This window comes from Bubalus bubalis, chromosome 5 (assembly GCF_019923935.1).
Source record: "Bubalus bubalis isolate 160015118507 breed Murrah chromosome 5, NDDB_SH_1, whole genome shotgun sequence".
NCBI classification, from domain to species: Eukaryota; Metazoa; Chordata; class Mammalia; order Artiodactyla; family Bovidae; genus Bubalus; species Bubalus bubalis.
Window position 1 is genome coordinate 46,978,932 of NC_059161.1, and position 14,562 is coordinate 46,993,493.

A 14,562-nucleotide genomic window follows, 5' to 3' on the forward strand; every position below is an offset into this window, starting at 1 on the left:
CTAAATGAGATGATTTAGATGCTTGTTATAAGGTAGCAGCCATTAGTAAACCTTTCTGCCCACCCATCTTTCACAACCAAACCAGTTTAAGAAGGAAGCTTCGTCTGTCGGAGCTGAGCAGGTGCAGCACTTTCCACATGAGCCCCTCTCTGCAAATGCGCCAAGATGAGTTGATTCCACCAGTGTGATGACCAGTTTTATGGTCATAACCAAGGAGTCTCTCTTCCTTAAGGGTGGCATGTATACACTGTCTCCTGACTCCCTCACAAGCCTCTAACTTGCTTGGCTCTGGGCCTGTTTGTTTTCTCTGATCTGATGATCCCTGAAGCAACTCTGAAGACAGGGACACAAAGGGTGGGCTAAGGAGGGGTGAGCAGGCACAGGGACTGGGAGAGGAGAGGTTGGATTCAGAGAAAACAAAAAAGGCAAGGAAGCAATCTGCCAAGGTGATTAGAGGCCGCCTTCCCTAGGGTGTAACTCAACACAAAGTCGATTTTCCTTCTGACAGCAGTTTTCACATCCTGCAAGGCTTGCCATAAGCAGAATTGGAGAGGTAAGCCCCGCTATCTGAAAGGAGGGAAGAAAGACAAATTTTATATATGCTCGAAAGTCTCAGAAATACTCCTGGAGAAAAGGATAAAAGCTTTTAAACATGACTGTTTGACCCACTCGGTTTTGCATGGCTCTACTCTCCATGAAAAGGAGAAAAGCTACTCTGTCTAAAGCAGACTCCTTTTTGGGGGCTTCCTTGGTGGTCCAGTAGTTAAGACTCCATGCTGCTTCCACTGCAGGGGGTGAGGGGGGTAGGCACTGGTTTGATCCTGATGGGGAACTCAGATTCCGCATGCCTGGAGGCAAGGTTAAAAAAAAAAAAAAAAATCAGATTCCTCTCAAAGAGCTCTAGGGCTCCAGTCTCTCCTACCTGCCCAGCAAGTTGAGCACAAGTGGCTCCAAGTGGCAGCCAAACCCCTGTCCAATCTGACTCCAATTCCATATTTTCAATTTGGTCTCCCATCAAGATCCTCTTCCCGAGACCAAACTGGGACATTTTATTTACCTCTAAAATACCTGTAAATAAAATGTACCTCTAAAGTCCCTTGGACTGCAAGGAGATCCAACCAGTCCATCCTATAGGAAATCGGTCCTGAATATTCATTGTAAGGACTGATGTTGAAGCTGAAACTCCAGTACTTTGGCCACCCGATTCGAAGAACTGACCTATTAGAAAAGATCCTACTGGGAAAGATTGAAGGCGGGAAGAGAAGGGGACGACAGAGGATGAGATGGTTGAATGGCATCACTGACTCTATGGACATGAGTTTGAGTAAACTCAGGGAGTTGGTGATGGACAGGGAAGCACTGCGTGCTGCAGTCCATGGGGTCGCAAAGAGTCAGACACGACTGAGCGACTGAACTGAACTGAACTGAAAATACCTGTGATTTTCTTTCATAGACATTACGCATTCCTTGTGCAATGATTTGTTTGTTTAAAAAGTATTTAACCAAACGCTGATCAGGCAAATTTATTTTCTTTTCTACCCACTTACATTTATTCAGGGTTTCCCAGTTACAGTGGTAAAGAATCCACCTGCCAATGAAGAAGATGTGGGTCAAAAAGATCCCCTGGAGGAAGGTATGGAACCCACTTCCAATATTCTTGCCTAGAGAATCCCATAAACAGAGGAGCCTGTGGGCTACAGTCCATGGGGTCACAAAGAGTCGAACACGACTGAGAGATTAACTCTTTCACTTTTCACTGCATTTATTCTATGGAGGTCCTTTTCTTCACCCCAAATGAAAATTCAGGCAGTCCCATTTTCTTATCTAATCATTGTGGCAGCAAAAGATCCTCTGAAAAATGCTGGATTAAAAGGATCAGTCTTAAACCCAGGCTGTCTTTCCCCACCTCAGGACTGCTGCAAGCAGGAAGGCTGCCATGGGGGAGAGGAGATCTGGTTGGATAATTCTCTTTCTCCTTTTGCTATCCTTCCTCCTCCACATCGATTACCTGTATTTCCGATGCTTCCACTGTTCAAGATGGAAGACAGAGAAGAGATAAGGGGAACAGAAAAGTTGCTACCTAAACGGTATTTTCTGGACTTCATCCTTGTATCTTCAGAGACCACCAGTATCACCCGGAGCCTCTCCATGGAGACAAGAACAGTGATTCTCTGGCTGGTTGCTTACTCCTTTCTTGAGCACAGCACTTCTCAAGGCGGGTCCAGGGATCCCAGAGAATTCTTGAGACCCTTTCAGGGAGGCTGCAAGGTCAAAACCACATTCATCATGATACTAAGATGTGCTGTACCTTTTTCACTTTCTTTCTCCCATGAGTGTACAGTATGTTTTAAAGAGACTATAGTATGCTGCTGCTAAGTCACTTCAGTCGTGTCTGACTCTGTGCGACCCCATAGACGGCAGCCCACCAGGCTCCCCCATCCCTGGGATTCTCCAGGCAAGAATACTGGAGTGGGTTGCCATTTCCTTCTCCAATGCATGAAAGTGAAAAGGGAAATTGAAGTCACTCAGTCGTGTCCGACTCTTAGCGACCCCATGGACTGCGGCCCACCAGGGTCCTCCGTCCATGGGATTTTCCAGGCAAGAGTACTGGAGTGGGGTGCCATTGCCTTCTCCGACTATAGTATGTATTCATAATTATGTGAGAAGGCTATTCGGATATTCCTCCCTTTTCCAACTAGTGCACATCTGCATGAGGTTGAACCTTCTTCTCTTACTTCAACCAAAACACTAAATGCAGAACAACAGACAGAATGCCAAAGCAGAATCCTGTGGTCTTCCATTAAACCAGACATTAAAGGGATTTGCAAAATTGTAAAACAGCACCACTCTTCTCTCTAAATTGTTTTTCTATCTTAGAAAATATCTTATATCCACATAAAAATATTATTCATTGTTGTTGTTCAGTCGCTAGGTCATGTCCAACTCTTTTGCAACCCCATGGGCTGTAACCCAGCAGGCCCCTCTGTCCATGGGATTTGCCAGGCAAAAATACTGGAGTGAGTTGCCATTTCCTTCTTCAGGGGATCATCCAGAACAAGGCATCAAATCTGTGTTTCCTGCATTGGCAGGCAGGTTCTTTACCACTGAGCCACCAGGGGGAGGGATTTAAGAACACCATAATTCTCAACCTTAAAATCTGTCTCTTCTGAACTCCTATATTATATATTGATGTTGATTATGATATACTGATGTCCTATATTATATATATATATATATATATTATATATTGATGTTGATTATATTCCTATTATGATTTTGTGATATTATTTGCTTACAGTTGTTCATGGCCATATGGTCATACATAAACCCTGACCAACAAGAATGTGAGCTACTTCAAGGTCTGATTTATTCATCTTTTAATCCCCAGTACTTAGAAGAGTAGGAGGAAGTAAATGGCAACCCACTCCAGTATTTTTGCTGGAGAATTCTGTGGACAGAGGAGCCTGGCAGGTTATAGTCCATGGGGTCACAAAGAGTCAGACATGACTGAATGACTAGTACCCACTCACTCACTTAGAAGAGAAATGCTGATTACATATCAGTCGAATTTATAGAGGCTAATTCTAACCTCCTGAAAGTAGATCATTAGAAGGGAGGATCACTCTAAGACTGAAAATTCTTGCCTTTTTTTTTTTTTTTTTTTTGGCATCTGTTCCTTTAGATCTCTTCTATATTGTTGGTAAGGAAATTGAAGCGATATTACAGGAAAGATAAATCAGAGCCTGCCTGGGATGAAAGCCCAATTCTTAAAGCATACGTGAGGCTCTCAAATGAGGCTCTGGTGATTTAGGAACATCACGAGCCTTTCCAGGGGAGGCAGCTGTTCAAGATAAATTATTGACTCTAGCCATTCCTGTCACCCTTCAAAGCACCCCAGAAACAGTGACACCATTATCTCCAATTTTGCACACCGAAGTGGCCAGTTCATAGAATTGTTGAACGTTTGTGCAAGTACGCACCTTCAGACATTTTCTCATTTGCAAATGAGTTATGTAAATTGCTCAAGTCCACCGGGGCCAACTAATGGTGGAGTCCTTTATGACATCTTTATGACCCTTTCAACTCCACTGATTATAAATGCACATGGCTATAATACAGGAACACATTATGACAGAAGGAGAGATCAAGTCTTACTAGGGAGAGAAACTTCAAAGGAAGATTTATAGAGGGAGGAAGAGGCGGTAGAAGAAAGGGAGAGAAAGGAAGGGAGAGAATAGGGGAAAGAGGAACAGAATACAGACAAGGATGCAAAAAACTAAGACTATGTTTACTGTTTTAAAAGGAAGCAAACAAAGCCCCTGCCATTTCCCATGATTCTTCCACCAGAAGGCTGTGGATTTCGTTTTCTACTATTGCATAGCAAATTAACACAAACAGGAGCTTAAAACAGCTCTCACTGATCATCTCACCGCTCCATAGGTCAGAAATCCTGGTGCTATCCCCACCAACTTCTCAGCTCAGACGTCACAAGGCTGCAATCTTGTGTCTCAGTGTTGGTCAGGCTGTGTTCTTATCTGGACCTCGGGGTCCTTTCCAAGTTCATTCAGATTATTGATACAGTTCAATTCATTGTGGTTGCGGGACTCATAGCAACTTGTCTCTTCAAAGTCAGCAAGAGAATGTTTTCTACTATGACTCTCTGACTTCAGGAGATGCCTAGCACCATGCCTTTTAAGGATTCCCCTGGTTAGGTCAGGCCCAGCAAAGATAATCTCCTTTTTTTAGTAACTCAGTCAACTGACTCGTAACCTAATCATGGGAGTAATGTCCCATCATATTCTCTAGCTCCAGCTTCACTCAAGACAAGAAGACTAGATACTGTGGCACAAAAAGAGGTGGGAGTTTGAGGGACCAGAGTAAAATCCTGCCTCTTATGGCCTATCCTCTGGTCCAGTGATTTATCTTTTACAAAATACAGTCACTTCCTGCCAACTTTCTGGAGTCTTATCCCATTAGCATCAGTTCAAAGCCCCAAATCTAGGTTTACTTTTCATTCAATGATTTTCTAAAGATGAAAGCAACAATTCTAGCCACCGGTAAGTTAAACAAAAGTAGATCTAACACTTTAAGATAAGAAAACATGTATTACCCAGGAATACGCTATCCATCCTCAAATGATTATTTCTGGTTTGCAGATCAAATATGATTTACTAATTTTGCACAGTCATTGGAGGTTTGGAATTGTCACGCGAGTGTATGTTCCTTGGTTCTTTGTCTCCTCACAACAAAGATTTGGAGCAACGGACATTAAAGCCCTTGGTGCATCACAGCTCTCGGGTCTTGGACAAACTGTGTTACAGCTCTAAGGCAAATCAGTGTTACAGCTCCATTTTATTTAGAAGATAGCAGGAGAGTGAGAGAGAGAGAGAGAGAGAGAGAGAAAAGAGCGCATGCACGCAGGAGAGAATCCGAGAGAAAGCGCTTTGGCTCCTCCTTTTATATGTTTTTTCCTCCACCTGGGCCTGCCCTATGCAAATTGGGCTTAGCCAGGAGTGCTGTTTGTTCTGTTTGTTCTGCCTGAAGTCTTCACTCTGGTCCTCGGACCTTTCTTGTCTTTTAGCCACCGCCATTTTGGACTCCTTTTCCCTATTCTACCTACCTAACAGAATTACCCAAAGTACAAAAAAAAAAAAAGAAAAGAACATAAGAGGCTGTTCTCTGGGCGACATACACATTAAGTCGATAGCACTGTAATTCTACCAGGCTACAGGCTACTTTGGTTTGGCTTCATAATCTGTGGAACTAAAAAGATTTCACTACAATGGTCTTTCGTTCATTGGCTAATCTAAGTTTGAGACATAGTAGTTTCTCCAGTTCCTCCTATCAGGAGAAGGTGGCAGGGAAGTGACCTGGTCAAGAGACCACACCAAAGGCAGCACATTTGTTTGTTTGTTTGTTTTTAAACTCTAACTACCTTTAACTTTTATGGTTGCTCCATTTTGCTCTTAGGATTACTTCTAAAATCTTTGGACTTGTCTGTTTTTTAATTCATTAATTTCTGCATTTTTCTATTTTACTTACATTTGTTAGTCTTAAAACAGAGCAAGACTCCTGACTCCAGTTTCCATGACCGTCCCTGAATGCCAAGGGACAGATTTGAACAGTTGCTAATCAGGGAAGGGAGGGGACATGAGGAAAAGAAGGAAGGAGCAGTCAGGAAACAACAGTGCAGCCTTAGGCAGGATCCTGGTTCTGCCTCAAGGGATACACATATTAATAACAATATCTTTGAACACTTTACAAAACTTTAAAAAAAAAAAAAAACCAACAAATGAAAGGTGTTAGTATTCTTCATTCCAGATTAGAGGAACCGGTGGTGGTGGTGGTTTAGTCGCTAAGTCAATGTCTGACTCTTGTGACCCCGTGGGTTGTAGCCTGCCAGCCTCCTCTGTCCATGGGGATTCTCTAGGCAAGAATACTGGAGTGGGTTGCCAGTTCTTCCTCCAGGGGATCTTCCCAACCCAGGAATTGAACCCAGGTCTCATGCATTGCAGGCAGATTCTTTACCAACTGAGCTATGAGAGGAACCAGAGGAGCTCATAAAGATTAGACCACCTGAAGCCCAATTCAAGGAGTGCAGGTCCTGCACACACTCTATCTTGTCAGCAACCCCATCCTTCAATCATTGCTCTAAAAACTCCTCACCAAATCTTCCCATGTTGGGACACACAGTTTTCAAGGGAAGGAGCCCACTGTGTCCCCCTTCACCTGGTAAAGCAATAAAGCTATTCTTTCTTCACCCAAAACTCTGTCTCCAAGACTCAATTTGGCATCCTCTGAAAAGGGCTTCCCTGGTGGCTCAGATGGTAAAGAATCCATCTGCAATGCAGGAAACCTGGGTTTAATCCCTGGTTTGGGAAGATCCCCTGGAGGAGGGCATGGCAACCCACTTCAGTATGCTGGCCTGGAGAACCCCACGGACACAGGAGCCTGGCCGGCTACAATCCACAGGGTCGCAAAGCATCAGACACAACTGAGTGACTAAGCACAGCACAGAGCTATTTAAAATCCTAAAAGATGATGCTGATAAAGTACTGCACTCAATTTGTCAGTAAATTTGGAAAACTCAGTAATGGCCACAGGACTGGAGATGGTCAGTTTTAATTCCAATTCCAAAGAAAGGCAATGCCAAAGAATGTTAAAAACTACCGCACAATTGCACTCATTTCGTATGCTAGCATCGACTAAAAAAAGATGTACAATTTGAGAGTTGTGAGTTAAGTTTTATTTGGGGCAAAATGAGGACTGCAGCCCGGGAGGCAGCATCTCAGATAGCTCTGAGAGACTGCTCCAAAGCTGCAGTGGAGGAAAGTCAATATATAATGTTTTGGTGAAGGGGGAGTTCAATACCATGAAGCACTCATTTTACAAAAGGCTTTTTTGTTAATCATGAGGATCTGATGTTACAATGAAGGGATTTAGTGCTTCTTTAGATATGAGGAGATCATAAAATCTGTTCCTGAAGCATCCAACTATCTAAAGACCTGTCCCACCAGATTCCCTAGAGCACAGTCATGTCCGACTCTTTGCAACCCCATGGACTGTAGCCTACCAGGCTTCTCCATCCATGGGATTCTCCAGGCAAGAACATTGGAGTGGGTTGCCATTTCCTTCTCCAGGGGATCTTCCCAATCCAGGGATGGAACCCAGGTCTCCTGCATTGGAGGCAGACGCTTTAACCTCTGAGCCACCAGGGAAGCCATAAAGGCAGATGGCAAATGCCTTTGTTGTTCAGTCATTGGCAATGCTCTTGGTAAGTGCCAATTTGTAGTTGACAATAGTAAGATTATGCTCAAAATCCTTCAAACTAGGCTTCAGCAGTACATGAATCAAGATCTTCCAGAGGTACAAGCTGAATTTAGGAAGCGCAGAGAAACCAAAGATCAATTTGCCAACATTCTTGGGATCATAGAGAAAGTGAGGGAATTCCAGAAAAACAACTACTTCTGCTTCAGTGAGTACACTAAAGCCTAAAGCCTTCAACTGTGTGGATCACAACAAACTGTGGAAAATTCTTAAAGAGATGGGAGTACCAGATCACTTTACCTGTCTCCTGAGAAATCTGTATGCAGGTCAAGAAGCAACAGTTAGAACCTTACATGGAACAATTGACTAGTTCAAAATTGGGAAAGGAGTATGACAAAGCTATATATTGTCACCCTGCTTATTTAACTTGGGTTTTACTGGTGGCTCAGATGGTAAAAAACCTGCCTGCAATGCAGGAGATCCAGGTTTGATCCCTGGGTCAGGAAGATTCCCTAGAGAAGGGAATTAGCTGTGTCTCTTTTAGACAACATATTGCTAAATGTGTGTTTTTAAATCCATTCTAAGAGCTTTTTTCTTTCAACAGTTAAGTTCACTCCCTTCTGCTGTTCAAACAAATATGCTTAGTTTTGGTTTTATTTTATAGTTTACATTTATTTATTCTAATGCCTTTTTGTTAGTATTTTATTTTTGTTTATAGTATTTTATATAGACTTTGATTTTTTATTTAGATTTTGAAGTTATATTCTGCCTTGGATTCTACATGGGTTTAGCTTTACAATTTTAAGTTATATGCCTGAAGCTATGTGACTCAGTACCTCCACTTCTGATAGAGGGAGAGAAACAAGAAATATTTAACACAAAATTCAGGAGAGCAATTGTCTTTGTGAGGTAGGCAGTAGGATGGAATCAGAATGGAGAATATAGATACAAAATATGAATATGTAATCAAGATCTAACTTCAGTGGTATTACCATTGTATTTTTATGCTTTATGGCTTACATATATATTTTTATATTATCATGTATACACCAAATATTATTTTAAAACTAAAAATTCATAAGTATCAACTTTCTCTATCTTTCTTGTTTTTTCTTCTACCAGTACCCTCACCAGTTCTCAGCATTCCGTGTTTTGTTGCCATCTTCTTGACTTCCTACTCTTTTTGTTTTAGGTAGACTATTATTCTGACAATATGTGGTTTTTAATTAAAAATTATGAGAAGCAAAATGGCATACGTACAATGCTTTCAACAGTACCAAGAAAAATACTTACAGATCATATGAACAAGGACTAAAGGATAAGACACAAAAATGAAAATATTTTACCTTAGTGTTGTGGGATTATGTACAACAATTCCTCCCTAGAATTGTTCTTTGCCACCTCATCATTTGAATCGAAACACTAAAAAGAAACAACAAACACAGCAATATAGTCTTATATATGCAGTTATAAAAATATATTACAAAAGTTTTTACATTTTGTATATTGTATTGTTTTCTGAAGTGTTTTAAAATTTCAGAACAAAATAGGAAACAATCTCTTTAGATGAGCGGCCTTAGTAGATTATAAAAAGCCTAATATGGAGAAGGAAGTAGCAACAGTCTCCAGTATTCTTGCCTGGGAAATCCTGTGGACAGAGGAGCCTGGTGGGTTATAGTCCATGTGGCCGCAAAGAGTAGGACATGATTAAGGGAAGGATACAGTCCCAGAAAGTCACGGTGCTCACCAAAGACCCCAGAGATTTTGATGTCAGACCTAGAACTGTGGCTGAGGACTCTCAGCTCCCAGGCCTCTTGATCCTGGCCTCTCCCACCAGACACATGTGTGGAAAACTAGAATCTAAAATATGCCTGAGGACTTCCCTGGTGGCTCAGTGGTAAAGCATCCGCTTACAATGCAGGAAATGTGAGTTTCATTTCTGGTCAGGGATGATCCCACATGCCTCGGAGCAGCTAAGCCCAAGAGCCGAAACTACTGAGCCTGTGCTCTAGAGCCGCAACCACTGAAGCCCACGTGCTGCAACCACTGAAGCCTGCCGCACCCCAGAGCCCGTGCCCAGCAACAAGCAAAGCCACCGAAACCAGAAGCCTGGGCACCACAACTAGAGAGTAGCCCCTGCTCACCTTAGCTAGAGAAAAGCCCACACAGCAATGAAGGCCCTACACAGCCAAAAATAAATAAAATCATTTAAAAAATAAAAAGTCTAACATTGCTGGTAAATTTGCACCTCAAAAAGTAATTTGATGCTTATGTGAAAGTCACTCAGTCGTGTCCGACTCTGCAACCCTATGGACTGTAGCCCACCAGGCACCTCTGTCCACAGGATTCTCCAGGCAAGAATACTGGAGTGGGTTGCCATTCCCTTCAGGAGATCTTCCCAACCCAGGAATCGAACCTGGGTCTCCTGCATTGCAAGCAGATTCTTTCATCTGAGCCACCAAGAATAACTCCTAATTTGATGCTAATTAGCTATTTAAACATGCAGAAGGTAGGGGAATAACAGGGAAATTGGACCTGCCTCAACAGCAACAACACACAGGAATACAAAATACCTCAGAGAGTTGGGGAACTAAAGTATTCCTCCATCTCCTCACAGAGCAAAAGGGCGAAAATATTCAGACGTCTAAGTACCAATAGTGTGGAAAACCTATGTTTGAAAGAGCTTATTTATGAAGAAACTGTATTTTTAAAATTAGCTCACATTTTACCAGTCAAGTTCAAATTAGCATAAGTGTTCCTATCTTATGTGGATCTGATTTCAATTTAAAGGAAAAAAACACCTGACATTTTAGTTAGCCGGCACAGTCTGACAAGGGTAAACATATAAGTTCCTTCAGGACTATTGAGATATGAAAAACAGCCCTGGACCCCAGAGCCCAGGGTTGGAACCAGAGCTTTGCAAATCAAACTTCCATCAGCAATAGCAAATGTTACATAGACCCCAAGCCCCTTGAGAGAGCTGAGTGCATATGGCTGACATTATTTTTACCTGAACCCCTTCTCCAAATACCAGTGGCCCCCTGGGGAGGTGCCAAAATAACTCCTTATAAAAAAGCTTAGGTCATTTTTGTCACTGTGTTCGGTGTCAGAAATGTAAAAGTCCCCTTCCTTCTGAGCGTCTTCATCCTCCTTGAGACTCAGGGTCACCTTCTCTTCCTTCCCAGAATAACTCTGCTCAAGAGTTAACAGGGCAGAACAGAGAAGGACATAGGGTTCTGGCTTTGGCTTTCTTTTTCACATCTTTCCCTCCCTCCCAAAGGGCAGGAATATGTCAAAGTTCTGAGATTTCTAATGCACCTTTGACTCAGCACCTTTTCTTCCATGTGTTAGTTGTGGAAACACGGCCTCAGTTTTGACATCACCCCATCACCCATGCTTGTATCCAGAGAAGGCAATGGTACCCCACTCCAGTACTCTTGCCTGGAAAATCCCATGGACAGAGGAGCCTGGTAGGCTGCAGTCCATGAGGTCGCTAAGAGTCAGACATGACTGAGCGACTTCACTTTCACTTTTCACTTTCATGCATTGGAGAAGGAAATGGCAACCCACTCCAGTGTTCGTGCCTGGAGAATCTCAGGGACAGAGGAGCCTGGTAGGAGGCCGTCTATGGGGTAGCACAGAGTCGGACATGACTGAAGCGACTTAGCAGCAGCAGCAGCATGCTTGTATCCACACCCTTGGTCCCTGCTGTCTGTCTCCCGCAACCAAGGAGTGCCTCCCTTGATGCTGCCACAGCTCTGGAACCATGCACATTTGTAGCATCCTTGCCACATTCTCTTATTGAACACCTACTAGACACAAGGCACTGTGCTAGGAATTTTCAGGTGCAAAATAAGCAAAAAAGAAATAATCTCCACATAAAGTGGATAATGAAGAGATGGTTAAAGAAACTACTTTGGGCTCATAGAAAAAGAAAGAGATCAGTGCATGGGAAAACTGTGAACTTCCATGTAGGAAGCTCTATTTTAGAATAGGAAGGACTCAGAGAAATAGAACACTGATGGATGATTTCCAAGGAAGTATAAAAGTGAAAATTCTCAGGATGTGACTGAGAAAGAATGAGCAGCCTGACTTAGCTAAAGTATAGGGAGATCATTGGGGAAAAGAAAAAAAAATGAAAGGAGTATAGCAAAAATTTTGCAGTGGTCTGTTTTCTACGTCTTCCAAGGAATACAGTTAAGCAGTTAGTCCCATGGGAATTCTAAGCTACTTTTGCCCTTTATCTAAACAGTGCCACTTTTCCAGGGTCTAATTTTTATATTCTTCAAAAGAAATGACAACTGTGGAAATGATCGGTCAGTTTGTAAGGATGCTGTGTGACTCACTCTCACTCAATGGACTTGACTTAATTTAATTTAGCACTCTTCTTTGGTCACTCTCCGACTCTGATGGATTAAATTGACCCCTTTAGAGGAGATAATGCAATATGCAGAGCTGAACTCCAGAATGATTATATTATTAACTGCCCTCACAACAAAAATTAAAAAACAGACCAGTCATAAGGAAGAGTGATGGTGCAGGCTGACCTGTGGAAATATTCATAAAATGTTATCCAGTGTGATAGCAAAGTATGTGCTTGAAGAACACCGCTGCTGCTGCTAAGTCACTTCAGTCAGGAGGTCAACTCTGTGCGACCCCATAGACGGCAGCCCACCAGGCCCCTCTGTCCCTGGGATTCTCCAGGCAAGAACACTGGAGTGGGTTGCCATTTCCTTCTCTGTGAAGAGCACTAGTCCTGCACAAACAGTAAGGCTTCCCTTAATAGAGGGGGAAATTACTGCTTTAGTAATAGAACTGGGGAGGTAATATGAAAATGGAAAACAATTTAAAAAAAAGCTGCTTAAGAAATGATAGCAACTGAGACATGTGAATGGGCTGCATCATGAAAAAAAATCTAAAAAGATTCTACTTGTAGTACATTAATTCTCTTTCCCTTGAAAGACATAAAAATTGGCTGAATTATTTCCATTCATTATTGGGTATTTGTAAAGTATTAATAATAATGAAATTTTAAAATTTTTCTCTAGAGAAAGAGGAATGCTGACAGCTTTTTAAAAATACTTTCCTATGATAAGGATGGTGGTGACCAATTCATTTATTCATACCACATGGATTTATAGAACCTACATTTGCTAGGCATTAAAAACATAAAGCTAAGTAAAAAAATGCCCCTTCCCTTCTGTACAGCAGGAAAATACCCAATCAAAAGATTGTACAATACAGAGTGCCAAGTGGCATGATAAAAATATATAATATATAAGATATTCTAAGAGCATGAAAAATATTTAATCTGTGGTGGTGGGAACACAATGAGATAAGACTTGCAGATAAAGTGTGTCCTAGGCCAAGTGTTAAGGGGTAGGTAAAAGTTATTCAAGCAAAGATGAAAAAAGAGTACTTTTCAGGCATTTAGTTACAAAAGATACCCACAGTGCTCATGAAATCACCAGTAGTTGACTAAGCCTGAGAAAACTGGGCAAAGAAAGATTGCAGCAGGAGGTCTTAAATGTCATGGCCAGAAGTTTGGATTTAGCCAATGGCCATGAGGAACCAACCAACAACTATAAAAAGAAACATCATGGTCATAAGTATTTCAGGTCAAATTTGTAGAACACAGAGAATGTACCAGAGAAATTCAAAGACATACTTAGAAAAACACAGTAGGAGGCAAATTGTAATTCTAACAAGAGATGAACTGTGTTCGTGGCAGTGACGATAGAGAGAAAAAGAATACATTTGAGAAATATAAAAGTGGTAAATCTAGAGGACTTGGTTTGAATATGGAGATTAGCAGAAAGGAACTTGGGATCAGGGAATAATTGATGGTGGTGTGACTCATCACCTATGAGTGATCCTCAATACAACCATCACTGGATTTCTCAGCAGAAACCTTCCAGCAAAATTGATATATTTAAAGCATTGAAAGACGAAAACTGTCAAACAAGAACGTCGTATCTGCAAAACTGCCCTTCAAAAATGAGGGAGAGATTAAGACATTCTCAGTCAAACAAAAACTGAGAGAGCTTGTTAGTGTTTCATTAGACCTCCCCTACAAGAAAGGTTATGAGAGTCCTTGAGGTTGAATGAATGGGGAGTTATTGTTTATTGTGTACAGTGTTTCTGTTTCAAATGAAAAGGATAGTGGCGATGGTTGCAGAACATTTTCAATATACTTAATGTCACTGAAATTGTACAGTTGGCAGTTAAAATGGTGAATTTTATGTATTTTACTAATTTTGCTACAAGAAAAAAGAACCCATAGAGTGTTATTACTTGTACCTAAACCTTGAGTGCTATACAAGTCAACTAATTGATTATCTTAATTCAGTCAAATAAACCATCATTCATTTCATCTTTTCAATTCTATCAATGGCCTGAATAAACCCATTATTGCTCTTCTATTTCTGTGTACACAAAGTCTGCATGTACCAGTAAGATGCCATCAATATTCAGAAAATTCTTTAAGATTACTCTAAATGACCTTATACCACCGTAAGACTTAAATCTCCAAATAGGCCACACTCTACTTTTTTTTTTTTTTTTAGCAGTTTTCACAGTACCATTGACAAATTACAGCCCAACTCACCCAACTGTAAGAGTTACAAATGCCAGTTCTTCATGGGACATGATTTTAAGGAGTCTCTCTTAAAACTATTGCCTCCTGTCTGCCTCATGGTCAACACTTTGTACCTTTAGAAGTATTCTGGGGTCACAGGCATTCTTAGTTATGTTAGGACCTCGTGTTCTCTCACTGTATACAAATTGTTTTATTTA

The 14,562-nt window shown here is 41.5% G+C and overlaps 1 long non-coding RNA gene across 1 annotated transcript; it reads right to left on the bottom strand.

Annotated features, from left to right (window-relative positions):
- Positions 1–1,526: 1,526 nt before the first annotated feature.
- LOC123333705 lies at positions 1,527–5,325 on the bottom strand. The gene is made up of 2 exons (XR_006551176.2): positions 4,431–5,325; positions 1,527–2,261 (listed from the first exon to the last, which is right to left on the bottom strand). It is a non-coding gene; the product is annotated as an uncharacterized LOC123333705 (long non-coding RNA).
- Between the last annotated feature and the right edge of the window lie 9,237 nt (positions 5,326–14,562).